Below are 27,901 nucleotides of genomic sequence, written 5' to 3'. Positions count from 1 at the left end.
GACAGTGCTTCTCCTTATAGATGCTGCCTGGCCTGCTGTGTTCCACCAGCATTTTGTGTGTGAAGTTTAAATTATGATACTATATTCAATTCATTCTTTTTAGCAAAAAATCCAGTGTAGAATGGCATAATTAAAAGAAAACAGCTATAAACAAAAAACAGCAAATTTCTAAAATCTGCACAATTAAAAGATGACACAAGTTTTACAAAAAAAAGAAATTCAACAAAATACTGTTTGAAGTTATTAGCCAATTAAAATGTGCGCACGAAGTCTTGAAAAAAAGATTGAAGGTTTTTTTTTAGTTACCAAGAGACTGGCCTTAATTAAAACATAAATCATATCATTAAAAACTTACTCTGACTGAACATTAGTCTATTTACCATGCTCAATAGGAATATAATCAGTGTTTGATGGTTAAATGAGAACAAAAGTTGCTCAATGGTAACAAGTTAGTGTTCAGTTTGCTTTACTGAGAGAATTTCCATGAACTTGCTATACAACTTCATGTGCTTTCAATGGTTTTTAAAGCTGTGCTTCACAAGATACTTTTACAATAACCTTTTGATCCATAGCAATTTGAATCAGAATTATCACCGACTTAGATGATATGAAATTTATTTTTTGTGGCAGTACAGTGCAGACAAAATTACTAGAAATTACAAAATAAGTAACTGTAAAAAAGGAATAGTGAGTTAGTATTCATGGGTCATTCAGAAATCTGATGGCAGAGGAAAAAAGCTATTACTAAAATTAATTGAAAAAATCTTCAGAAATAATTCAATGTTTGAAAGGAAAATGCTGGAAACATTCAGCTATTCAAACAGCATCTGTGCAAAGTACCGTAGATTCCGGACTACAGAGCGCACCTGATTTTAAGCCGCTGGCACTAATTTTAGAAATAAAATCATTTTTTTAAATGTAAAGGCCGCACCGGATTTTAGGCCGCACCGGATTTTCGGCCGCAAGTGTCCCACGTTGTAATATGAGATATTTACACAGAAAGATATTACACGTGAGGATTTTTTTAACTTTTAATTAAATCCATATGGTAACAAAAACAAATACATATTGCAAATGCTTTTTTTCGAACCGTGCCCGTACGCGGCTACTTTTAAATATACGTTGCGTATACTTCTTTACTGAACAACATTCCAATATCTCCTAACGACTGGTAAAAAATATATATACTGCAGCCTACCAGGAAAAGTTATTGATACCTTTAACTTAAAAGCAGAGTTCGCTCAGATCCAAAGCCGCTCGCGTAATCCGCTCCCCCCCTCCTTTCCGTTTCATCGCAAACGGCATTTAAAAGCAGATTTCGCTCGGATCCAAAGCCGCTCGCGTAATCCGCTCCCCCCCTCCTTTCCGTTTCATCGCAAACGGCATTTTCCCACAAGACGCCGCGAAACCGGGTGTGACGTCATAGCATCCCGCGATGTAGTACAGAAAACAAATATAGTTTAAACTAAGTAGGGTAGGTAGCACAATGCTTCGAGTGTTTTCCATGTTGATGAGGGTGAGTACAAATGACTGATTTACAATAATTTAATTGTGAAAGTGCGCTTGATTTATCGTACAATTTCATTGGACCTCTGTGAACTACTCATCAATTTTATTGGTCTACTGTTACGAGGCAAAATGTTTACGAGGCGGCATGAAAAAAAATAATGCATTAGCCGCTCTGGATTATTGGCCGCAAAGTTCAAAGCTGTTCAAAATGTGGGAAAAAAGTAGCGGCTTAAAATCCGGAATCTACGGTAGTTTACATTTTGGTTCACATTTTGGGCCAAGATCCATCATCAGAACAGAAAATAGCAGACACTCCTATGTAGCCAATTCACTCAATGCAACCTGGTATTAGCATCCTTACTGTTTGCTCATTTGCACACAAAGAACAAGAACATAAGAAATTAGGAGACCATCAAGTCTGCCCTGGCATTACTACGATCACGGCTAATTTACACTGGTCTCAATGCCTGCACCATTTCTTGAAACTCTATTTTAATCAAATAATTAACTGTCTGTAATGATCCTATTTCCAAGACCTGCAGGGGCGGAGCATTCCAGAGATACACCACCCTCTGCAAGAATTATCTACCTACCTTAGAATAAATATTGAGAGATTATGTTCACTCTTGAACAAACCTATAGCTGATGGCCACTGATCTAATTTAAGACAAATTCAGAACAGATCACCAATTTATATAGTTCTTCTCTCATGGGTTATAAGTCTTTGGAATTCTCTACAGAATCATCTCAAAGACAAGATAGAAGGGCTAATTTATAGAAGAATCATCAGCTATGGCAAGGAGCAGAAGTGGAGCTTGAACCAAGATCAGATACACCTTGGTCACACTGAATGAAAGATTCAGTTTGATGGCCACTTTCTTTTGCCATCTCCTCATGGATGATGAACTTCTGGATTCCAACACAGCATTTGGCTTTAAACTTCACTTTTAGTGTCCCAGTGAAATCATAATGAAACACAAGAAAATTACAATAATAAAAAGATGAGACTAATTACTCAAAAAAGTAGAAATCAGTGAAATACTGGCTAACTGAAGTTATTAACCAATTAAAGTGTGTGAATAGTTTTAACTTCAGATTGATATGCAACCTAGAAGTGTTATCATCTGGATACTGGCATAGACAAGAGATTTCAAAATCAAATGTACACAATTTACTAGACTGGGTATTTTGGAACAGAGGAACTAAAAAGGTCTATTTTATTCTGGTTCATCTACACTTAGCACTATTTTCCTACAAATGCTACTAATTTTGGATACCACTTATGCAGAAAACCTGTTCAGTTTTAAAGTTCCCAATTACCCCAGCCTTTAAGAATGGAGACTTGTTGTGGAAAAAGGTAAAGAAATCATTCAAAGTTTCTGCAACAACATGAAAAAGTGCCTCCTGCTTTCAATCATAAATAGTCTAAAAAATTCAAGATATTCTCATGCTCTTGATTTCCACAGTAAACATTGATTCATCTCCTATAATAACATGCCAACAAGATAATCTCTGTCATACTTCGGAAAATACATTGCAGTTTATACAACCATCCTCAATTTAACCTACCAAGCCCATATATTCTATTGAAACAATACTCTATCCAAACCAACCACAACATGTCAATTGATACAATATTCGGATGGAGTCTTGACAATACTCCAGAAAACTGAATTATAGCTCGTTTCAATATGATTCCATTTGGTGCTTCTTTGCCATCTCACATCAAATCTAGTGTGATGAGTGCTTTAAGAAATGTTTCATGGCAAAAATTAGTTCCTACCTGAGCAAGGACCTGGGCCCACAGCAATTTGCCTATCACCACAACAGGTATACAGCAGATGCAATCTCACTGGCTCTCCACCCAGCTTAGGAGCACCTGGCTAAGACCAATAGGTACATAAGGCTGCTGTTTATTGATCACAGCTCAACATTTAACACCATCGTCCATCTCAGTACTAATCAACAATCTTCAAGACCTGGGCCTCTGTGCCTCCCTCTGCAACTAGACCCTCAACTTCCTCATTGAACACAGTTAGTACAACAGTAATAACATCTCGTCCTTCAGAAAGTAAATACTGAAAATATAATTATCCCAAAAAAAGCCAGAATGACATTGTACATTTCCTCCCCATTTCATTGTCTGGTATGATTGCCTTAACACTGGACTATCTATAAATTCTATAAAGAAGTAAAACCACACAGTTTCTCACATTTTCAAATATTTGCCCTCTTCTTGGCCTATTTCATCCTTTTCCATTTGCATTCTATGACCTCTGGATTTAATATAAACATGACTTTATTTCAGTATAAATACATTCTTGCCTTTCAAAATGTCCTTTTGAGTTGCTTTATCTTCCTTGCACTTGATTACATCAAGGTTTCTCAATGAGCCCACCAACAACTAGACAAATGATAATCTCAAAAACGGATGATTAAAAGCACAAAGCATAAATTAATGCTGAAGTTAAAAAAAACTGTATACATCCACGACTATTCACGCTTAACGATAAACACTGTGGGTCAACTAAAATATACGGAATGCCATAAGGAATAGCATAATTTACTATAGTCTGGTATCCATTCCACAGATCAGTGCGGAGAACACCTAGAAGATTAAAATAATGATAAAAATAAAAGTTTTGCCATATGCACATACTTGATCTCCAGTATCTGGCTAGTGTTCACTAGGTTAAAAAAGTTAAAAACAAGTTTATTTCAGAAACATTTCATTTTTATCTCACAAGTAGAAGTCTCAGTAATGCAGTAACTTCAACACAAAAAGTTCCAATAGGAAGACAGCTAAGCAAAACTACTGTATTAACCAAGTACATCATCTGCAATACCCAAATTATCCACTGCAAACTTTTTCTAGTTCATCACCAGGAGGTGAAACACTGACACAGCAGATACAATTATGATAAAGGCAGTTAGAAGGTATCAAGTATTTTTAAATTGATTATTTTAAAATCATACACAGAAGTACATTGCTACTACAATTAACTCTACAATGGTCACAGCTAAAGAATAGCTGAAGTGTAGCACCAAGGCCTAAATAGCAACTGGGCCTTACTACAGAGCCCCACGTCTAGAACCATCCTAACAACTGGCAAAGCTAGGGGTAAAACAAAAATTGACCCTCAACTATTGTGAGAAGTTTACAGTATTTTAAATATCTTAATATAAAATGTGAATTGAAAATTCAAGAAAAAACTTTTTAAACATTTTATTCAAACCAAAATACTCAGTGGCCACTTTATTAGGTACACTTGATCATTAATGCAAATATCTAATCAGCAAATAATGTAGCAGCAACACAATACATAAAAGCATGCAGACATAGTCAAGAGGCTCAGTTGTTGTTCAGACCAAACATCAGAATGAGGAAGAAATATGATCAAAGTGACTTTGACCGTGGAATGATTGTTGGTGCCAGACAGGATGGTTTGAGCATCTCATAAACTGCTAGTCTCCTGGGATTTTCACACACAACAGTCTCTAATGTTTACAGAAAATGGTGCGAAAAACAAAAAACTTCCAGTGAGTGGCAGTTCTATGGATGAAAACGCCTCGTTAATCAGAGGTCAGAAGACAGTGGCCAGAGTAGTTCAAGCTGACAGAAGGCAACAGCAACTCAAATAATCACACTTTTGAACAGTGATGTGCAAAAAAATTATCTCGAATGCACAACACACTGAACCTTGAAGTGGTTGGGCCACAGCAGTAGATCAAACTGGGTTCCACTCCTATCGCTAATAAAATGGTCAATGAGTACATATTCTCTTTTTGAAAATGACTGATCTTTGCCTCCTCAACTGAAAGGTTACAATCTTAACATCACTGGGTTTCAGATACTACCGGATCCAACCCACTGCAAAAACTCAAAGGTCATTCCTTAGAATTTATTTTACTACGTGGAGGTAAAGAGCAGAGTGATCTGATAAAATTCCCCAAGCTTCCATATTCAACAATACACTTGAAAGTCTGGGACTTGCAACCATTTCAACAGCTGAACTCCAAGGACTTAACACACCAAATCCCAGCATGCTTTTGTAAAAGAACTTTCCAAAACATCCAGAATAACTTAACATTTATGTTGAAAATTTCTGAACTTCCCTCTTGCATGTCTGTTGCTATATTACCTGAATAACTGCAGTTACACATCAAAATAATTGATTTTGAATCAAATACTTTGCAATGCTACATGCCACAAAAACACCACATATATACATTATCTTCCTAAATTTCCCTAAAACCACCCCAAAATAAACCTGGAACTTTATAATTAGTTTTTGCCATTTTGAAGGCAATGATATGAAAAGACAAAAAAAAAATTGGTCAATATATAAGAAAATTGATATAATAAATGTAATCAGTCAAAAACTTGGATGATGTGCAACTCAAAATTGCTAGATACTGGACACAGTTGGACAGAACTCAAGTGCAAGCACTCATTGCATATTATTTGGCAGGGTCATCAAAAGACTGATTTTTCAAGGACTATCACATCAACCAGTTGAAGATCCTAGCAGATGATTTTTAACAAGAGGATGATGAATGAATTCTGGTTCAAGAAACACAAGCAGCAATGTACTGTGAACAGAAGTGCAGCAGTGAAACAGCAAAAAGATTAGAGCAAATAGGTTAAAGGGATATCCAAGTACGCTTAGCGAGTTGATAGTGTTGGAAAAGCTTAATAAAATATTGAATTGTATAGTAGACTTTTAAAAAGTTCAAATTCAAGTTTATTGTCATTCAACTGCACACATGGATACAGCTACATGAAACAACATTCCTCTGGAACCAAGGTGTAAAACAGAATACATATATCATATACAGCACATAAAATAATATTAACTTAAATATATTAACAGATAATATTTTTATGATTTATCTAATTCCCCAGTATTTTCTCACTCTAAGATCTCACTTAGTCTACTCACTATCTTTTTACGATCCTGAACAGTCTGTAACTAGTCTCTCTACCACCATACCACTTGTGGAACCCTAGTTAAATTATTGCTATCTTTGTCAACTAGCCACCAAATCATTTGGAGCATACATGATAAATGTTCAATTTTACAAGTGCGTTTATTATTTGTGTTTTATCAATAAAAAAAAGTACTATGTTAAAAAACCTCCAGTTTAGTCACATGCAGAATTTGCAGTTGTGAAACTGTGGAATGTCAAGGATTAACGATTGACATAGAAATTATGGCACATTCAATTTTATACAAAGATATCTACATAAAAATGCTTTTATTAAATGGGTTTCATGATCTAAGGATTGATCAGAGCACTAGACAAATAAGTATGCACGTTTTAATGTAATATCAGATTAGGAATTGAAACAGTCAATATTTGATGATACGAATAATGTAATGATGACACAGTAAATTATATTTTCACTGATGTTGATTGAGAGATAAACATTAAATAGGTGGCTGAGGATAAGATCCCCTACTCTTTTCAGATATAGTGCCAGAAACCTTTTACATACATCTACCCAAGAGAGCAGATGGGATCTCAGTTAGCATTTTATTTGAAGCCAGCTTTGTAGCAAATGCAGCAAAGTCTCGGAATTGCACTGGACTGCCAGTCTATATTGTTGTGTTCACATCTCTGACAGGAATTAATATGCATAACCTTCTGACTCAGAAGCTAGTATTACCCACTGAGCCATAGTGGATAGTGATAAAAACAATCTGCTCAATTTGGCTAATAAATACAGATTGGATCAAATAACCTACGTAAACATTTAACACATTCCCTTAGGAATGGGGGGCAGAAAGTGAAGCAAAAGCAATTTAAAATGCAACATAACTTTAAATAATCACCTTTTGCATCAAGGTATCCATTCTGGAAACAATGCACATTATCATAAGATCAGGAATTGAGTTTTAAGGAAGGGCCTTCAACTCTGTTTCTCTTTCTGTAGAAGTCACTCAACTTGCTGAGCATTTCCACAACTTAGTTCGATTTTTACATTTCTAGCCACTGCACTCTTTTTTACTTTCTTCAAGAATTCACAACTTTAATGCATGGATAATAACGTATACTATGTGGCATTACTACCTACAGTCATTTCTATAGTACCTCCTTTCATTGCCTTATGGACGAGCAAGTATGGCCATTCAGTCATTAATGTGACAGTTCTCTACTGGTGCTCCTCTCAAATTTACTGCCCCAGCCCTTTCTCTGTAAATGAAAAATCATAACCGAACTGCAGAAACTGGAAATCTAAAACAGAATTAACATGCAGCACATCGGCTGTACCCATGGAAAGTGGAACAATTAAATTTCCAGGTTGAAGATACTTCATCAGAATTGGAAAAGACAGAGAAGATATCTCTGATCTGGTAAAACTGAGGTTTCCATGAGAATAAGTTGTAAACAAGGTCAATGAGTGAATGGGAGCAGTTAGGGAGTGAGAGCACAGATAAACATGCGAGCTGCAAAAATGCAGAGCAGGAAGAACATACCAAAGAGGTAAACCCTTTGTCTATAGCCTTGCAAATATTTCATTTTCCCAGAATACATTCATCATATTCCTTCTTGGAAGTCACAATAGAACCAGCCGAGTCAGAATCATGCTTAATATGACTGGCATATGTTGTGAAATTTGTTATTTTGCAGCAGCAGTACATTGCAATGCATAATAAAAATTATAAATTGCAATAAGAAATATATTATTATATTAAATAAGTAGTTCAAAAAGCAAGCAAAAAAAGAAACAAAGTGAGGTAGTGTACATAGGCTCGTTGTCTATTTCAGAAATCTGAATGAGGAGGGGAAGAAGCTGCTACTGAAACAGTGAGCATGTGTGTGGCTTCAGGCTCCTGCACCTTCTCCTTGATGGAAGCAGTGTCCTGGGTGATGGGAGAGCTTAATGACGGATGCCTCCTTTTTGTTGCATCGCCTTTTGAAAATGTCCTCGACGCTAGAGAGAATAGTGCTCATGATGGAGCTTGCTGAGTTTGCAACTTTCTGCAGCTTTTTCTGTTCCTGTGCAGTGACCCCTCCATACCAGATGGTGATGCAACTAGTTAGAACGTTCTCCACAGTACATCTGTCGATATTTGCGAGTGTCTTTGTCCCCAAACTCATAATGAAATATAGCCGCTGTCATACCTTCTTTGCAATTGCATCAATATATTGAGCTCAGCATAGATCCTAAGAGATTTCAACACCCAGAAACTTAAAAATAATTGCCATTTCCACTGATGAAGACTGGTGTGTGCTTCCTTAACTTCCCCTTCCTGAAGTCTACAATCAATTCCTTGGTCTTTCTGACATTGAGTACAAGGTTGTTGTACTCAACCAGCTGATCTATCTCACTCCTTGTCACCAACAGTTATGTCATCAGCAAGCTTATATATGATATTTGAGCTGTGCCTAGCCACACAGTCGTGGATGTAGACAGAGTAGAGCAGTGGGCTAAGCATGCATCTATGAGGTGCGCCAATGTTGATTGTTAGCAAGGAGAGGTTATTTCCAATCTGCACTGACTGTGGTCTCCCAATGAGGAAGTCAAGGATCTAGTTGCAGATGGAGAGAAAGGCATTCCAAATACCAACCACATAGCGTCAAAATCTTTTTCTCCTAATACGCCCAGTTCTTCCCAGCTTTGTTATATACACATTATCTCAAGACCTCAATCACTCCAAAGGAAACATCTTTCCATTATCCACCTATTTCTATGTACTTGGATCAAATCTCCTCTCAGAAAAGCAAACTGTTGCAGTCTTGGACAGTCTTTTTAATCAACGGAACTAGTCTGTAAAAAAAAATCTTATTTGGACACCCACTAATGCCCTGCAATGTGGCTGCCAGATTGAAAACAATATTCGAGTTGAGGCCACACCAGTAATTCAATAAAGTTCAGCACAAAATTCCCCACTCTCATAGTCAATGCCTCCACTTTTAAAGACCAAAAGGGACTTCATGTTATTGACTACTTTCTCAACCCGCCCACTGCACTCCTTGGTTTGTACACACATACCTTCAGGTCACACTGCACTTGCATCCTTTTTCAATGATTTACTTTATGTTGCCTTTCTTAATCAATTCACCACCTCACATTGGTCTGCATTAACCTTCGTCAGCAGTACATCTGCCTGTTCTATCATATTGCTATGTTTCAGAGACACTGATGCTCATGTCTACAGGCAATCATGCACAGACAAAATATTTATTGCATTTGCAACCTAACACTAGTATTAGTTTCAACATGGATGTTATAATGCAGATAAAATATTCAGGTATACGTGACAATATGGTATTCCACCTAAATATTATTATGCCATCAAATGATAATGAACAGCAACATGGCAAATGAAGATGCAAGGAACCATTAAATACAAAACTGCTCTCCCAAGTGCCTTGGATTATAAAGAGAAAATTAGCTGAAGTTCTTAGGCATTAATTATACTCATAATCTTTCTAATAAATGATTTTAAAAAGTCCTAATATTGAACTATGTTTAACTATTTTTGCTGTTACAGTTGACAGGACACATGACCCATTCAAAATACTTATGAGAAAGAGAGGCTCCAAAGCTAGAGAAGACTTCACCATCAAAACTGGAGCAACGGAGACTGAGCGAAGTTCTGATTGAGATTTGTTAATATTATGAGAGGCATAGGTAGAGTAGACAGCATCTCCTCCCCCACCCCAGGATTGAAATGTCCAATACCAGAGGATAGGCATATAAGGAGAGAGAGGGGGAGAGAGAGGGGGGGAGAGAGGGGGGGAGAGAGGGGGGGGGAGAGAGGGGGGGGGAGAGAGGGGGGGGGAGAGAGGGGGGGGAGAGAGGGGGGGGAGAGAGGGGGGGGAGAGAGGGGGGGGGAGAGAGGGGGGGGGAGAGAGGGGGGGGAGAGAGGGGGGGGGAGAGAGGGGGGGGAGAGAGAGGGGGAGAGAGATTGATTGATTTTGTTTTAAACACAGAACGGTGGGTGCCTGGAATGCACTGCCTTGTTTGAGGGTCAAGGCAGAGATGTCAGGACTTTTCAAACACATTTCGATAAGCACATAAATGTGAGGAAAATGGAAGGATATAGACAGCGTTGACAGAAGAGATTAGTTTAGTTGGCCATTTGGTTACTAATTTAATTGGTTTGGCACAACATTGTGGGCCAAAGAGCCTATTCCTGAGCAGTACTGCTCTATGTTCCAGTGCATTGCAAAACAAAAAGTATAGCCAAAAGAAACGGACTCTAGATGAGTGAGTAGCATGACCACTGAATATTCAACTAATTCCTTTATTACACAAGTTCACCCATTCACCCTGAAAGATTCTGAGACAACTTGTGGTTAGGTCAGCCCTCATCTGTCAAATGGATCAAGAGCCAACTAGTCAAGTACAGTACAAGTTCAACACTAACATGGTTACCACGCAGGAGGTACCATACAATCTGATACTTTTCGAGTAATTTATAGAGGGTTGAAAATCTGGTGACATTTCTAGTTAAGTAAGTCTTTTGAAGAATGCATGGAGCATTCTTGCAGAGGTCACATAAAATATAGGCACCTGCTGGCTTAGTGCTAATCCAAAGTACTGTAGGACAGACTCGGTGGGGGGGGGGGAGGGGAAAGAATAGTTAAAGTAGCAAAGGTCACTCTCAATTACAGGGAAATAACCATAACCTAACAGTGCTGCTACCTGTTGCCAATACCAGCTGCCCAGTCCAGGGGTTGTCAAAAATTATATTAGCAAATAGCAATAGGTAGAATAAAAGGCACAACTATAAGCAAACTCTACCCACCATAACTGCAGATCCGACTTTAGTATCAATAATCAGAAGCACTGGAACATCAAGGAAGATGGCATTCTCCTGTTGCCTCCTCACCCAACTCATCCCCACTGCTCCCTCTCATTAACCTCACCAAACTTGACCCTACCAACCCTCTCCTGCGCCACCAACACTGCCATTCCATCCTACCCCACCATGCCCCACCCATTCTCTCCACCATACCAACTATTGTCAGCTCCTCCCCAACCACCCTCCACTGCCCTTCTCTGTCATTTTCACCTGTGTCCACTCTCCCACCCTCAGCCCACCCAAACTACTGCTCTCTGTCCACGACCCACCATCTACCATCCAATTCAGTCACACCCTGCTCCATTCACTCTGTCCATCAGATCCTTTCATGGGCCTTCCCACCAATCCCCTCCCTGCACCCACTCACCAAACCCCCTACCCCTAACCCGATCCCCCACCCAACCCCACCCAACTCCGACTATTCAACGCCCCCACCCCTGATCAGATCTTGTCGTAATCTCGCACCCGGCCTGGCGAGTGAACGATGCTTTACCGGGTTTAAGGAAGCCCCAGACAGGACTGTCAGAGGGAATGCCCCTGCGCAGCAATCCCCGACCCGCAGCGGGCTGATCTGTTCGAGCTGACAGGTTCACTCCGGCTCGGTAACCCCCTCAGCTCCCGACCCCGAGAGGGAGCGCGACCCGACTTCCTGGTGCAGGCCAGACAGCGCAGGCGGAAACGCCGCCAACCCCTCCTCCTCCTCCCTCCACATAAACACACGGCGGCTGAGAGCAGCCGCCGGCCCGTCCGGGCTTCGGGATGCACCCGGACTGCGGACGCCTCCCGCACACTCACCGGCCGTGATGGCAGCGGGCCGTCCTCGCCCCCGGCTGCCCTCCCACCCGGAACGTCGCACGCTTAGCCCCGCTCCAGCCCCGGAGCAGCCGCCGCTCTCCGCCACCACTAATATGGCCGCTCGACCGCACCTCCCCGCCGCCAAAGAGCGTTAAGACGCGTCGCAAGAGAGGACGCACTCCCTCTTCCCGCGCAGGCAATATGCCAGCTGGCTGGAGGACCGAACAGTGGGAGCGGATCGGCACCAGCGCCGCAGCAGGGGCATCCCCTGCCTCTCTCTCTCGACCAGGGACTCCAAACATCTTGCCGAGTGAAGGAAGGGTCATACAACACGGAAATCGCCCGTCCGCCCAACTGATCCATTTCGATCATATCTCCCTGTAAGCCATGTTTGTGCCTTTTCAAGGTATCGGCCCCAAACACTTCTCATGGGTAAACAATTTGCCCATCAGGCCCCCATTAATTATTTTTCCTCTAACTTTCCTCTAACAAATCTGAAAGAAAACACCGCACATTCACCCTCTCTATGTTCCTCATGAATTTAACCACCTCTATTAAGATCACACCTCACTCTCCTGCACTTTATTGGAAAGCAGTCACAACCTGCTCTACTTCTCTCCATACCTCAGTTCCTCAAGTTTTTGACAACATCTTTGTCAATCTCCCCTATCCCTCTTTCCAGATGAATGGCATCTTTCCTATAGCAGGGCAATCAGAACTGAGCACAATGTTGTAAATGTGGCCTCGCCAGTATTTTGTACAATGGGTTTGCTAGAGGGGTGGGGGGGGGGGGGAGGTGAACACAGGAGACTACAGATACTGATATCTGGAGCAAGAAATCCAGAGTAGTTCAGATGAAGAGTCTTGGCATGCTGGCTTTTATAACAAGAGGAATTGAGTATAGGAGTAAAGAGATCCTTCTGCAGCTGTACAGGGCCCTGGTGAGATCCCACGTAGAGTATTGTGTGCAGTTTTGGTCTCCAAATTTGAGGAAGGACATTCTTGCTATTGAGGGAGTGCAGCGTAGGTTCACAAGGTTAATTCCCGGAATGGCGGGACTGTCATATGTTGAAAGATTGGAGCGACTGGGCTTGTATGCACTAGAATTTAGAAGGATGAGAGGGGATCTGATTGAAACATATAAAATTATTAAGGGATTGGACACACTGGAGGCAGGAAGCATGTTCCGCTGATGGGTGAGTCCAGAACTACAGGCCACAGTTAAGAATAAAGGGTAGGCCATTTAGAACAGAGATGCAGATAAACTTTTTCACCCAGAGAGTGGGGTCTACCTCAAGAGGCCAAAGAAGGCCCGATCCTGACCTCAACACATTGCAGTTCCATTTCCTGACCTCTTTCAATGACCAGCCCATCTCCTGCTCAAGATCTTGTCGAACCCATGCAAATTGGCTGCGCAAGACTCCCGCTGATGAGAACTCTCAGTGTTGGAGTTAAGGTTGCTGCAATTACTGCAGGGAAGCAGGTCACCTATGTGCCGAAAATCCAAAGTAGCTGCCATCGGGTGAACTACTGAAAACTGGGTGGAAAACTTTTTCACCCAGAGAATGCTCTGCCCCAGAAGGCAGTGGAGGCCAAGTCTCTGGATGCATTCAAGAGAGAGTTAGATAGAGCTCTTATAGATAGCGGGGTCAAGGGATATGGGGAGAGGGCAGGAACAGGGTACTGATTGTGTATGATCAGCCATGATCACAGTGAATGGCGGTGCTGGCTAGAAGGGCCGAATGGCCTACTCCTGCACCTACTGCCTATTGTCTATAATGAAAAACAACTGTCCGCTTCCCTCTGCAGATGCTGCCTGATCCACATTTTTTTGTACTGTCAGTTTAATTCTGCTTACAGTTAAATCTCCTTTACACTGCGGAGTCAAAAAAAAACCCTCCTTCCCCATCCCACCTGCACTGCCCTTGCTTCCTGACCATGGTTCCCCTTTTCAGACTCTCAACCTGTTTTTCAAAGCAAATATCTATCACTAAAGTAAGTGTGACCCAAATTCTCTAAACTTTCCCGCCCAGACTTGTCAGCCTTCGGGCTCCAATGTAGCCCAGCATAATTTTAAGTAATAGGGAATCATCAGCTAACTGTTACTGTTACGACATGCACCCAGCCACACCAGCCTCCGGGGTCTGGATGCTCTAACTTCTGGAATATGGATAGTTGGCCTGGCCCCATTAAAGATTCTGGTCCGCCCTGCTAAATGGCAGCCATGTTTTGGCACCAGGATTTTAATATTAAAGGTGCACCTGAACTGAGGTGCACTGCTCAATTTTGTATTCTCATCTAGCGTGCAGTTTAGAATTCTGTCTTCGTTTCGTGTCTTGATTCTAGTCTCGGCACTTGGGTCTTAACCATCCTCGCCTAGGCCTCTTGTCACAGTACGATTGAGCCTAACATGGACCCAGCAGGATATCAGAGCCTCTTGTCAGCTGTGGCTAGCCACAGCAAGAAAATTTCCTGGCAGAGCCTGGAGATACACAACCCCCAGGTCGCTGTGCAGCAGCTATCAGAAGGAGGAAGCCAAGGTCGCTTGGGTTAGGCTGTCAGTCGCTCTATGGAGTCAGTCCATCTTCCAACCCTGGAAAGTTTCAGTGGTGATTTGGGTTCTTGCCGCTGTTTCCTCCATCAGTGTTCATAGGTGTTTGAAGTCCAGCCATCCCTCTTCCCTATGGAGCTCAGAAAGGTGTCCTTCATGATCTCTCTCCCGACCGGGAGAGCCCTGGCCTGGGCCACCACACACTGGGATCAGAAATCGGAGGTTTGCTGAGGTTCAGAGGAATTTATGGATGCTGTGAATAGGGCATTCCCTCATCCTGTTTGTGTAAATGGAGCCTCGGACTATCTGATGGTGTGTCAAGGTAGTCGTTCAGCAACTGACTACGCTATTGAGTTTCAGACTTTGGCTGAGGAAAGTGGCTGGAGCAGAGTGGCCTTGGTCAATTTATATAGACACGGGCAACGAGGTGAGCTAAAGGATGCCCTAGCTTTGGGAGAACTGATAGAGGACTAAGAGGTTCTGATCAATCAGTCCATCCGCCTCGATAATTGCCTGGCTTAGCGAGAGTGGGTCTACCTCAAGAGGCCAAAGAAGGCCCGATCCTGAACTCAACACATTGCAGTTCCATTTCCTGACCTCTTTCAATGACCAGCCCATCTCCTGCTCAAGATCTTGTCGAACCCATGCAAATTGGCTGCGCAAGACTCCCGCTGATGAGAACTCTCAGTGTTGGAGTTAAGGTTGCTGCAATTACTGCAGGGAAGCAGGTCACCTATGTGCCGAATATCCAAAGTGGCTGCCATCGTGTGAACTGCTGAAAACTGTTGGGAGGACTGTGACGGTACAGCCACTACTCGCAACCCTACTGTCATGCTGAAGGCAGAGATCTGGGGAAAGAACCGATGAAAGGTGAATGAATTTGTGGACTTGGGCAGCCAGTAATTTTGTGGAATTGTGGACCACCTATTGCCTCAACGTACCTCTGCAGGAGTTGAACTAGCCATGACTGCAACAACCCTGGACGGTCATCCTCTTGGTTCTAGGCAGATCCTGCAGCAGGCATCAGTTTCGCACATGTAGATAGAGGAAAATGTGGAAGACAGTTGTCTCTATATCGTTAAGTCTCCTCACACACCCCTGATCCTTGGGCACCCTTGGCTGTCCCAGCATAACCGTTCTGTGAACTAGGAGGAGGGGAGGATCGTTGAATGGTCCAGTCTTTGCAGAGGGATATGTTTTCAGCTTGGCATTCTGACCCCAGACTCCCCTGAAACCAATGGCTAACTTTTTTTTCAGTGTAACCTGGTACCTTTGGGAGACCCAGTCCTGCCTCCAAGGGCAGCCAACCGGCTCCAGCCAACAGGACTATGTCTTGTCAGGGATGTGCTGGAACTAGAGAGAGAGTATCTCTAGTTCAGGAGCAAGCCAAAGAAATGCTCAAGCAGTCTGGAGCTCTAGCAGCCAAGCCTAAGGGATCCAGTCACCAGGTCCCGTCTAAGGAGAAGGCTGTTAAATGCAGACCCTTGGACTCTAGTCCCAGGAGCTCAAAAACCATTGTCTGAGGATATGAATGAGGATTTGGACTCTGATTTGGTCTCTGTTTCAACTATAGACTCTAGTGAACCTATGGAGGAGACTCTGAGGTCTGCTGAATCGTCCCTATTACCTTTGAAGCCTTAGGAGTCATCCAGGGTAGTTGCAATACCCAAGCCGGTTGAAATCCCTTCTGTTTACAAGGAATTGGAAGAGGTCTCCAGCAAGGGAAAGGTTTTGACTCTGCCACTGCACTGACTGTGCAATAGATCTACTGCCTGGTACTTGGTACTCTGCGGGGTCGATTATACACACTCTCAGGCCTGGAGAGAAGCACTATGGAGAAGTTTATGAAGGAGGCTCCTTCCATAGGAATCATTCAGGCTTCCACTTCACCAGCTGGCCCGGACTTCTTCTTCACACAGGTAAAGGACAAGAGCCTGCGGCCGTGTATTGATTATAGAATGCTGAATTGCATAATGGTCAAGAATTGTGACTGCCTTCCATTCATGAACACTGCCTTCAAGATTCAACAAGGGACAAGGGTATTCTCAAAGCTATACTTGCAGAGTGCGTACAATCTGCTCTGCATTAAGGAGAGCAACAAGTGGAAGACTTTAATCGGCACACCGACAGGGCACAGTGAGTACCTGGTCATGCCCTTCAGCCTTGCGAACATGCCAGCAGATTTCCAGGCCTTTGTAAATGACGTTCTCTGGGATGTTCTCCAGAAGTACACCTTCGTCTGCTTGGAAGATATCCTAATCTTGAAGTCCATGGAGAGCACGTTACTCACGTCAGAGATATCCTAAAGAGATTTCTAGATCATAGACTTTATGTTAAGCTGGAGAGATCGGAATTTTATGTAACCACTGTTTCATTCTTGGGTTTTATCTTCCCTAAATGGAACATGGAATCTCATGTGGATAGGGTGGTGAAGAAAGCTTTTGGTATGCTGGCCTTTATAAATCAGAGCATTGAGTATAGGAGTTGGGATGTAATGTTAAAATTGTACAAGGCATTGGTGAGGCCAAATTTGGAATATTGTGTACAGTTCTGGTCACCGAATTATAGGAAAAATGTCAACAAAATAGAGAGAGTACAGAGGAGATTTACTAGAATGTTACCTGGGTTTCAGCACCTAAGTTACAGGGAAAGGTTGAACAATTTAGGTCTTTATTCTTTGGAGTGTAGAAGGTTGAGGGGGGGACTTGATAGAGGTATTTAAAATTATGAGGGGGATAGATAGAGTTGACGTGGATAGGCTTTTTCCATTGAGAGTAGGGGAAATTCAAACAGGAGGACATGAGTTGAGAGTTAAGGGGCAAAAGTTTAGGGGTAACACGAGGGGGAACTTCTTTACTCAGAGAATGGTAGCTGTGTGGAACGAGCTTCCAGTAGAAGTGGTAGAGGCAGGGTCGATTTTCTCATTTAAAAAAAAATTGGATAGGTATATGGACAGGAAAGGAATGGAGGGTTATGGGCTGAGTGCAGGTAGGTGGGACTAGGTGAGAGTGAGCGTTGGGCACGGACTAGAAGGGCCAAGATGGCCTGTTTCCGTGCTGTAATTGTTATATGGTCATATAAAGACATTCTCAAGATGGACCCTACCAAGACACAGACAGTCAGAGATTGGCTACAACCATCCAATATGAAACATGTCCCATGATTCCTGGGATTTGCTAACTTTTACAGGAAGTTCATCAGGAACTTCTGCTCAGTTGCGGCTCCACTGACAGCACTGAATAAGAGAACCACAGGCCCTTCTGTTTGGACTACCGAAGTGGAGGCTGCTTTTGCCAAGCCCAAACAACGGTTCAGTTCAGCTCCCATTTTGGTTTCACTAAACCTGGACCTTCACTTCATCATGGATGTGGATGCCTCGGACTTCGGAGTGGGTGCAGTGTTGTCTCAACAGACACCTTCGGACAATGAACTGCACCCGTATGCATTCTTCTCCAGGCAGCTATCCCCACCAGAGGTGAACTACAACGTCAGAAATAGAGAGCTGCTCGCAATCAAGTTGCCTCTGAAGGAACGCTGACACTGTCTTGAGGGGGCCAAGAACCCTTTTATCATAGGGACAGACCACATGAAGCTGGCTTATATTCAGGAAGCCAAAATGCTGAATTCCAGGCAGGCTAGGTGGTCTCTTTAATCATTTCAATTTCGTCTTGACCTATCGAGCAGCATCAACAAATCAGAAACTGGATGCCTTGTCTCTTCAGTTTGAACCTGAAAGAGCGGAATAGCCTACCACCATTTTGCCCCAAGCTAAGGTGATGGTGCCGGTTCATTGGGGAATTGAAGCACATGTCCACAAGACCCAGGCACAAGGGGAGGTTCCCAAGAGCAGACCTCCAGGTTGTCTAGTCATCCCAGGTTTTCAGATACTTCAATGGGGACATGCATGAAGAATGAATACTTACCCGGGGATAGCCAGGACCATCAAGTTCATTAAGAGAAGATACTGGTGGCCTGGAATGGTGAGAGAAACTGACAATAGGTACAGACATGCAAGGTGTGCACCCAGAACAAGAAGCCCTACACTGAACCTCAAAGGCTCCTTAACACTCTACCTGTTCCGGACAGATCATGGGCACCCATTACCACGGACTTTGTCATGGGTCTTCCAATGGTAAGGCTGACATCAAGGTAATTGTAGATCTTTTTTTTTGAAGACCTACAAATTCATTGTCTCGGACAAAGTACCATCTGCAGCAGAGACGGCCAAAATTGTCCTGCACCAGGTCTTCAGGATCCACTGGACATTGTGTAAAGGCGGAGTTCTCGTTTTGCTTCACATTTTTGGAGGGTGTTCAGTGTAATAATTGGGGCAACAGCAAGTGTTTCCTCTGGGCTTCACCCGCAGTCCACAGCCAGATGGAACAGGTGACCAGGATATGGAACAAACCCTAAGGTGCCAGGCCTCAGAAAAACTAGACAAGTGGTGTGACCACTTGATGTGAGCAGAGGTCGCCCACAACACCCTATAGCATTCTGAGTATGAGATGTCCCCATTTGAATGCCAATTTGGGTATTCTCCACCACTCTTCCCTGAGTGGGAGGCTGAGGTTGTGGTTCCTGCAGCCAAAGATCTCATCTGACGCTGTTAGAAAAAATGCAGTAGGACAAGGGGGATTTTGTTGGCCTAAACCCAGAAAGCTGAAATGAAGGCTAATCACAAGAGAAAACAGGGGTCAGCTTTATAACCTGGGCCACAGGTCTGCCTGTCTACTCAGGATTTGCCTCTCCGGGTGGAGTCGAGGAAGTTGGCACCCAAGTTCAAAAGTTCAAAGTAACATTTATTATCAGAGTACATACATGTCACCACATAGAACCCGGAGATCCTTTTCATGTCAGCATACTTAGTAAACCTATAACTGTAAACAGGATCAATGGACAAACAGTACAAATTCAGATAAAAACAAATAGCAATAAATAATGAGCATGAAATAACAACATAAAAGACTCTTTAAAGCAACACCATCGGTTGTCGAATGAGTGTAGTTATCCCTTTTTGTTCAAGATTTCATGGTAGCAGCAAGAAAAGAGCATGGCCTATGTGGTGAGGATCTTTGGTGATGGATACTACCTTTCTATGGCAACATTTCATGTAGATGTGCTCAATGGTTGAGAGAGTTTTACCCAGTCAGCACACTTTCCACCACACATCCACAGAAGTTGGTCAAGGTTTTTGATGACATGCTGAATCTCCGCAGACCCCTGAGGTAGTAGAGCCTCAGACCATCTGATGAAGGAGTGTCAGGGTAGTCAGTCAGCAGCTGACTACGCTATTGAGCTTTGGATATTGGCCGAGGAGAGTGGCTGGAACGGAGAGGCCTTGGTCGCTCTGTAGCACCACGGATTCTGCGGTGAGCTAAAGGATGCTCTTCCTTGGGAGAGCTGGTACAGGACTTAGAGGCGTTGATTGATCAGTCCATCTGCCTTGCTAATTGCCTGGCAGAAAAAGAGTAGGACTACCTCATGAGGTTGAAAAAGGCTAGCCCGAGCCTGGCCTACACATTGCAGTTCCACTTCCCAAATTTGGACAATGACCAGCCTGTTTCCTGCCCAAGATCCTGGTGAGCCCATGCAAATCAGCTGTATAAGACTCTCCGCTGGTGAGAGGTCCCGGTGTTGGAGTCAAGGTTGCTGCTATTATGCAGGGAAGCAGGTCACCTATGGGCCAACTGTCCGAAGCTGCAGCTGTCAGAAGAACTGCTAAGACTGTCCAGTGTGGGGAGGACTGTGATGATAGTGGCCATTACTCCCAATCCTGTTGATTCTGGTGTCATGCTGAAGGCAGAGATCTGGGGAAAGAACTGATGAGAGGTGAATGGCTTTGTGGACTCTATCACTTGGGTCCTAACCATCCTGGCCTCGGTCTCTTGTCACAGTGAAGAGAGCTTATGGACTACTTGCCTTCATTAGTCACCAGTTAAGAATAAATGTGCAGGAATGGTGGAGTTATAAAACATCATTTAGGCCAAACTGGAAATATGTACCACCATTGAGCACATCAACAGGAAATCAGCATACACATTAGGGACCCTCACCACCCAGGACATGCTCTCTTCTCACTGCTGCCATCAAGAAGAAGGTACAGGAGCCTCAGGACTCGCACCACCAGTTTAGGAACAGTTATTACTGCTCAACCATCAGGCTCTTCAAACAAAGGGGATAACTTCACTCAACATCACTTGTCACACCATTGAAATGTGTCCACAGCCAATGGACTCACACTCAAGGACCATTCATCTCCCATTTTCAATATTTATTGCTTTTTTTTAATTGTTGTTATTAATTTATTATAGCCTGTGTGCTACGTGTGCGGGGGCCAGACCTCTTCCCTGTCCTCTATAGTTCAGCCTGAGTTCCTTTGTGTTGCCAGTGAGGAAGCATTACATGAGCCTTGCTGTTGGAGATGCTATGTACTGACAGGAAGAGACTTGCACATTCAGCTCTTCTTTTTGCAAGACGGCTAGCCAGTGGTCGAAGCTGGAAGTGAGAGCGACAAGCACTACCCACTACACTACCACACTAGATGCATTACAACAACCGTTTTGACACCAGGGAAATGTTAAAATGTGCATTTTGTGAAGATTGTCAGAGCAGGTTAAAAATTAGAATTTGATTCACAAAGTAAAGGAAATACATAATTGGTGTAAGTACATCGCCATCAGTTTCCTCTGATTATCAATAGAATAAAAAGGCATCGGTAGAGCTGTGAAGTGTCTAATCATCTGCTCAATATGCTCCATTTGGATTCAGTCAGCTCTAGACTTCATTACAGCTTTGGTGAAAACAAGGACAAAGAGCTAAACCCTTGTGATTGAATGCCCTTGAGTACAGCAACAAAGAACCCAAGCAGAATTGAAATCAATGCAGATCAATGATAAAAACAATTATCCATTGGCTGAAAGTACATTGAGTATAATAAATAATGGTTGGAGATCAACTGTCTCAGTCCGCAGTCATCATAGTGAAGCCTCTTTAAGGTAGAGGACATTGCTTAATCATTTTTAGTTGCTTCAGTAATGATCTTTCATTCTTCAGAAACAGGCATGTAAACTGATGATTACACATATTCACAACTCCTTGAATAATGTAGCTGTACCTGGCAGAGTACTGTAACACCTGGACAATTTTAAAACTGGAGCTCATACAGCGAATGTCACTTGTGTCACACAGGTTCCAGGCAAAGAACAGTTCCAACAGCGAAGAGACTCTTAGCATCAATGTTTATATTCAAAAATAACGTCAGGTCTCCATTACCAGCAGAGTGAAGGATTAATTGGCAGCTAGTGTGTGGTGATGTGGCATTTGTCCAGATTGTTTTGTGACTAGTGACATAAAGACTTCAGCTCTGGGAACAAGTTGAAGACTGGGTACTGTGTGGTGTATTTACTCAACTAATCTACAGCATTTCCATTATTTTTAAGGATCGTCAGGAATATGATGGAATACTCCTAAGGACTGGACTAGTACCGCTCTAACAATGCTCAGGAAGCTTGATACCATCCAGGACAAACCATCTCTATGAAGTGGAACCTTATTCTCTACACCAGGGGTTCCCAGCTTGGAGTCCACAGAACCCTCAGTTAATGGTAAGGTCCATGGCATAAAAAAAGATTGGGAACCCCTGCTCTACACTAAACTTTATTCTTTTTCCAATTTGGCATGTTTTGACCATAGTCTGTGCAATTTACAATATACACTTCAGCAGGGTGCCACAGTAGCATAATGGTCAGTGTGCCGCTACTACAGCTCGGGGTATCAGAATTCGGGGTTCGATTCCGGCATCCACTGCAAGCAAGTTTGTAACTTCCTATCCATGTGCGCATGGGTTTCCTCTGGGTGCTCCAGTTTCCTCCCACCTTCCAAAGACATACGGGTTAGTTGTTTCATTGGTCATTGTAAATTGCCCTTTGATTCGGCTAGGGTTAAATCAGTGGGATGTTGGGCAGCATGGTTCAAAGGGCCAGAAGGACCTGTTCCGTGCTGTATCTCAACATAAAATGAAAAAAAACTCACCAAGGTGTCCACACCTACTAAAATGATGACTATACCATTTTAAAGGAAAAGATCTGCAGACAAATGTCACCTTTGTTAATCATAGACTCCAGCATCTGCAGAATATCTTGTGTCTTTGATTTCTTAAACATCTAATCATTGCTGAATTAATGGAACTCCACCTAACAGCACTGCAGTACTTTCAAATATTCAAAAGATTCAAGATTCAAAGTCCATTTATTATCTAAGTATGCATGTAATATACAACCCTGAGATTTGTCTTTCCACAGACAGCCATGAAATAAAGAAAACCATAGAACCTGTTGAAAGGAGGACACCAACCCCCCCCCCCCACACGTGTTTCTAAAAAAAACATCGTGCTAACGGCAAAAAAAAACACAGAATATAAAATATTAAATTGAAAGAGTGCAGGCATATTCAGTTCAGCTCAATCTAGCACTATGTTGTTCATTATCTGCAGGACACCTCGATCAAAAAAGCCCAAAATAGCAGTAAAACAAAAGGAGCAAAGCGAAACATATCATAATGTGATCTACAGAGCCCAATCCACAATCCGCATTGATTAAATCTTGTCCAAGACTCAGGACTTCTAAACAATCCTCTGGCAGCATCGAGCGAGAGGGAGAGAGAGCCCATTCGAATGCAGGGAACTTCTTCCAGGCGAGCAAGAAGGAGAGCGAGAGACAGTTACACACACAGGCACCTGCCTCCAGCAGCAGCAAGCAAGAGAATAATAGCGGGACTGAACTCCTGCTCGCCTTCTGCTCTTGCCTCAATGATTTCAATCTTTTTCAACACCTCCATTGGCAAGATCAGTGAGAAATGGAGTCGATCATGGGCTTGCACTCCGTCTCCAGGTTTCTTGGCCCTGAGGCCGCAGGCTTTGCTCGGAACCTCGCGGAACACCCTCGGAGACAGCAGAGTGCCAGATCACTCAATCGGCCTGAAAGCACGCCATCAAAGTGTAGATCACAGGCTCCAGAAGTAGCTGAGCCACATTTGAAAGGAAAAGAAGATGTAAAAGAAGTGAAAGAAGTAGTTTTGTGAACTGTCTGGGAGATGTTGCCCTTGTCTGTATTGTTCACTGGCACAGAAATGTGGCTGAGCTGCATCTTCTCAGGGCTACATAAGAATGAAGTTAAATGCAGCACTTATTTTGTATTCTTCAACTGATCAAGTAAACATTTTTATTTTTATTTTCAATATGTTGTATGTTTATTAGTGAATAAGCAGTTTATGTCACAGGACTATTCTGTACAACCTTAATTTAATTTCTCTTTCTTCAGATTGTGGCCAAATATACTGTATATTTCCAGAATTTTCTGCTTCTATTTCATTATCTGAGAATTGCAAACACAGATTTTATAATGCTTCATTTCTAATAGAAACAACATTGTATTTAATGTTATCGAAACTGATACTACCCTGCTGGATTAGACCATAAGACCATAAGATATAGGAGCAGAATTAGGCCATTCAGCCCATCTAGTCTGCTCCATCATTCCATCATGGGTGAATCCAGATCTCACAAAACCCCATACACCTGCCTCTTGCCATAACCTTTGACACCCTGACCAATCAGGAAACTATCAATTTTCATAGTCTTGGCCTCCACAGCTGTCAGTGACGGTGCTTTCCACAGATTAAATAATTTGAAGTGGCAAAGATCCTGCAGAAAGAAACAAGACAAATTTGATAATAGTGAAAGCATTCCCTTTCCTAAAGCCAGTAACAAACAGAAATGGATTCATTGATTGTCATCTAAATTAATTCAACCTATTAAAAATAACTTACAAATGAATCAAATATTTTTAAAAGGGCTACAGATAATTCTGACTGGTTCATAATATCTTCATTTGTAATAAGAGGCAGCATTTCCTACTTTAAAAAAAACTGATAAAAGGGATGAAGGAAATCAATCCCTCTCCCTTCCAACACTTTGCAACTCAATTCCTATCCACCTTATGATTCACCATGTCTTTAAATTTTGCATTATTTGCAAATCAGAAAACTGTGCATGTCATTAACATTTTTTTTTAAAAAGCGGGTATCAAATATTAGTTAGGTAGATGGAGTTAAGGTACAGATCAACCATAATCTTATTGAATGATAGAGCAGATCCAATTAACCTTCTTATCACAATGAAGTCTGTGCTCCAGTAAAAATCTTAAGTAAATAGGTTTCAAATTCATGATTAATAATGAATTCTTGAATTCTCTGTTTTCAAAATCCAGAACTTTATTGGCTTTATTAACAATCTTATCCATCAGCTTATTTTACGTTCAAAGAATGATGAGGTCAAATTGGTCTTCAGTGTTCTTGGAAAATGGATTCTGTTAAGCCTTTTAACAGTGCTTGTTGTTTGCACTTTATGCTATGTATGCTATCAATAAATTTTAACATGATTCCCCAAGTCGAAACCAGCTATGTGTGAAGAGAAGCACAGATCTATGGACTATTTCACTTTCAATCTTTTATTGGTTAATGTATCCTGAACTAAACCAAAAGTTGGTTTATGGCAGATCAATAAACTAATACGTCAAAATCGATCAGCTGACTTCCAAAGACCAGAATAGTGTTCAGCAGCTTAGCAAACAACTAGAGCAGTGTCAAGACTATTTCTGCAACTCATCAAGTCTCGGAGATAAGGAGGAACTGACCAGACTGATTTCCCACTCCTTATCTTTATCATGCAATTCCTGCTGCAAGCACTTGCACATTGCCATGAGGGCAAGAGAGATAAATGTTCTCTGGCATTAAACAGCTGCAGGCACTCACTCTGAAATGCTACATGTGAGTAACATTTACATGCACAGTCTCATGCAGTTCAAGTATATTCTAGCAATGTTGCAGGACAGAAGATGGAGGACAATGTAGTAGATAAAGTGGTCCATCTATGATTCCTCAATCATAAATAGTCTGATTTCACAGGAAGTCTCAACTTTAGTTCTCAATTTTACTTATCATTAAAGCCATTAGCAGGATTGAAAGTTTTAATTATTAACTGAAATCTGCCTCAAAGGGGAATTTATCCATAAAATATTATATTAGGGCTAGTAGGGATATTAGATATTAGATACTAAAAAGTATCTAGAAATAATGCCCTTTGTGATGTGCATATCTTCTACATACTGCACACTGATTGTTTGGAAATTTGCCTAGGATTCACTTACTGATTACTTTTCAGCAATTTTTCCTGAAAGTGTATGCATATTGAATGAGAATCAGAATCAAGGTTATTATCACTAGTACATGTTGTGAAATTCGTATTTTTGCGACAGCAGTACAGTGCAATACATAATATACTATAAATTACAATCGGAAATACTGCAGAATATTATAGAGTATAAGAAAATTAATCTAGATATAATAAGACAGACGGACAGGCAGACATACTTTATTGATCCTGAGGGAAATTGGGTTTCATTACAGTCACACCAACCAAGAATAGTGTAGAAATTTAGCAATATAAAACCATAAATAAATAAATAATAATAAGTAAATCATGCCAAGTGGAAATAAGTCCAGGACCAGCCTATTGGCTCAGGGTGTCTGACACTCCAAGGGAGGCGTTGTAAAGTTTGATGGCCACAGGCAGGAATGACTTCCTATGCCGCTCAGTGTTACATCTCGGTGGAATGAGTCTCTGGCTGAATGTACACCTGTGCCTAACCAGTACATTATGGAGTGGATGGGAGTCATTGTCCAAGATGGCATGCAACTTGGACAGCATCCTTGTTTCAGACACCACCGTCAGAGAGTCCAGTTCCATCCCCACAACATCACTGGCCTTATGAATGAGTTTGTTGATTCTGTTGGTGTCTGCTACCCTCAGCCTGCTGCCCCAGCACACAACAGCAAACATGATAGCACTGGCCATTTGAATAATTTAACCATTTGAACATTTGAATAATGTTCAAAGATTCAAAGTACATTTATTATCAAAGCCTGTATGCAGTATACAATGCTGAGATTCATCTTACCACATATAATATATAAGAAATATATAAGAATAAGATGTGTTTGACTCCAATATTCTATGCCTTCCATTTCATGTTCAAATAGACTTCCAGGATTCAAGTCTGAAGTATAGCAGGTTGGTAATCAAAATGTACTGAGCAAATAATCAGCTCACTCAAGGGTATAGAAGGCAAGAATAAAAAATCAAAGATCACAAGCTGAAGAAGTAAATTGAATTTAAAATGTGATATGCTAATTGTAATATCTGAGCTGCAAATGTAATTTTTGCATTGGACTGGATTTGCCATTGTTAAAGAGGATAATTTAGTTTCAAATCTAAAACCTTGATTCGCTTTCTGTGCCAATGTAAGTAGATCCACAGTAAAACATGCTTTTTATTCAAGAGATGATAAACATGGCTTGTGATCTATCTGTGACTAGTGTTTGCATATAAATGCTAGAAAACCAGTTCTTCCATAAAAACTACTTCCACACCCACTCTCAATCATATTTTATTTTTTGAGTCAGTTCTTTTGCACCAACATGTAGTGATTCACAGTTCAGTGACACTGCTTGTCTTCAGAACTGGATGACTCACTAAACAATCAGGAAATTAGTTGTGGAAAATGTGTAGGTGGACCATGACCTACAACTGTAGTGTAATGTGTTTTATCTTGTTCCCTTTCCACAAATTGATTCCAACTGCAGATGTTTCCATCCCCCCAACACTTATTCAAACTATACCTGTACAGATACATTTTATTTAATTTTGAATAGCAACTTCTTATCTAGAAAAATTTGTAAATATCAGTACATTTGTGACATATGAACATTATGCTGTGTTTGTTTCTGGATATACAGTGCCAATAAAAGGTATTCATCACCTTCCGCAGAAGTTTTCATGTTTTATTGTTTTACAACATTTAATCATAGTGGATTGAACATTTGCTTTTTTTAAACACTGATCAATAGAAAAAACTGTTTTGTGTGAAATTCCAAACAGATCTCTACCAAGTGATCTAAATTAATTACAAATATAAAACACAAAATAATTGATTGCATAAGTATTCACCCCCTTCAATTCATTATTTTGCAGATGCACCTTTGGCAGCAACTGCAGCCTTGAGTCTGTGTGGATAGGTCTCTATCAGCTTTGCATATCTGGACACAGCAATTTTTCTCCATTTTTCTTTATAAAACTGCTCAAGCTCTGTCAGATTGCATGGGAATCATG

The 27,901-nt window shown here is 41.6% G+C and overlaps 1 protein-coding gene and 1 long non-coding RNA gene across 6 annotated transcripts in view; one reads left to right on the top strand and one right to left on the bottom strand.

The window, feature by feature from the left end:
• taok3a (TAO kinase 3a) overlaps window positions 1-12,258 on the bottom strand; it is a 111,296-nt gene extending 99,038 nt beyond the window's left edge. For 4 of the 5 annotated variants that reach the window (XM_073065452.1, XM_073065453.1, XM_073065451.1 and 1 more), the window contains exon 1: window positions 12,126-12,258. The gene's annotated coding sequence lies outside the window, so the exon portion shown is untranslated. Of the gene's footprint in view, window positions 1-11,823; window positions 11,935-12,125 lie in introns of those variants that run through there. The other variant, XM_073065454.1, reaches the window with a different exon arrangement.
• Window positions 12,259-12,376: 118 nt separating this feature from the next.
• On the top strand, window positions 12,377-23,916 carry LOC140738958 (uncharacterized). Its single transcript, XR_012101485.1, has 3 exons — window positions 12,377-12,505; window positions 22,116-22,280; window positions 23,168-23,916. It is a non-coding gene; the product is annotated as an uncharacterized lncRNA (long non-coding RNA).
• Window positions 23,917-27,901: the final 3,985 nt, after the last annotated feature.

Source organism: Hemitrygon akajei, chromosome 14, assembly GCF_048418815.1.
Source record: "Hemitrygon akajei chromosome 14, sHemAka1.3, whole genome shotgun sequence".
Lineage (NCBI taxonomy): Eukaryota > Metazoa > Chordata > Chondrichthyes > Myliobatiformes > Dasyatidae > Hemitrygon > Hemitrygon akajei.
Note: the sequence above shows the minus strand (reverse complement) of the source record. Positions and strands in the feature narration are given on the sequence as shown.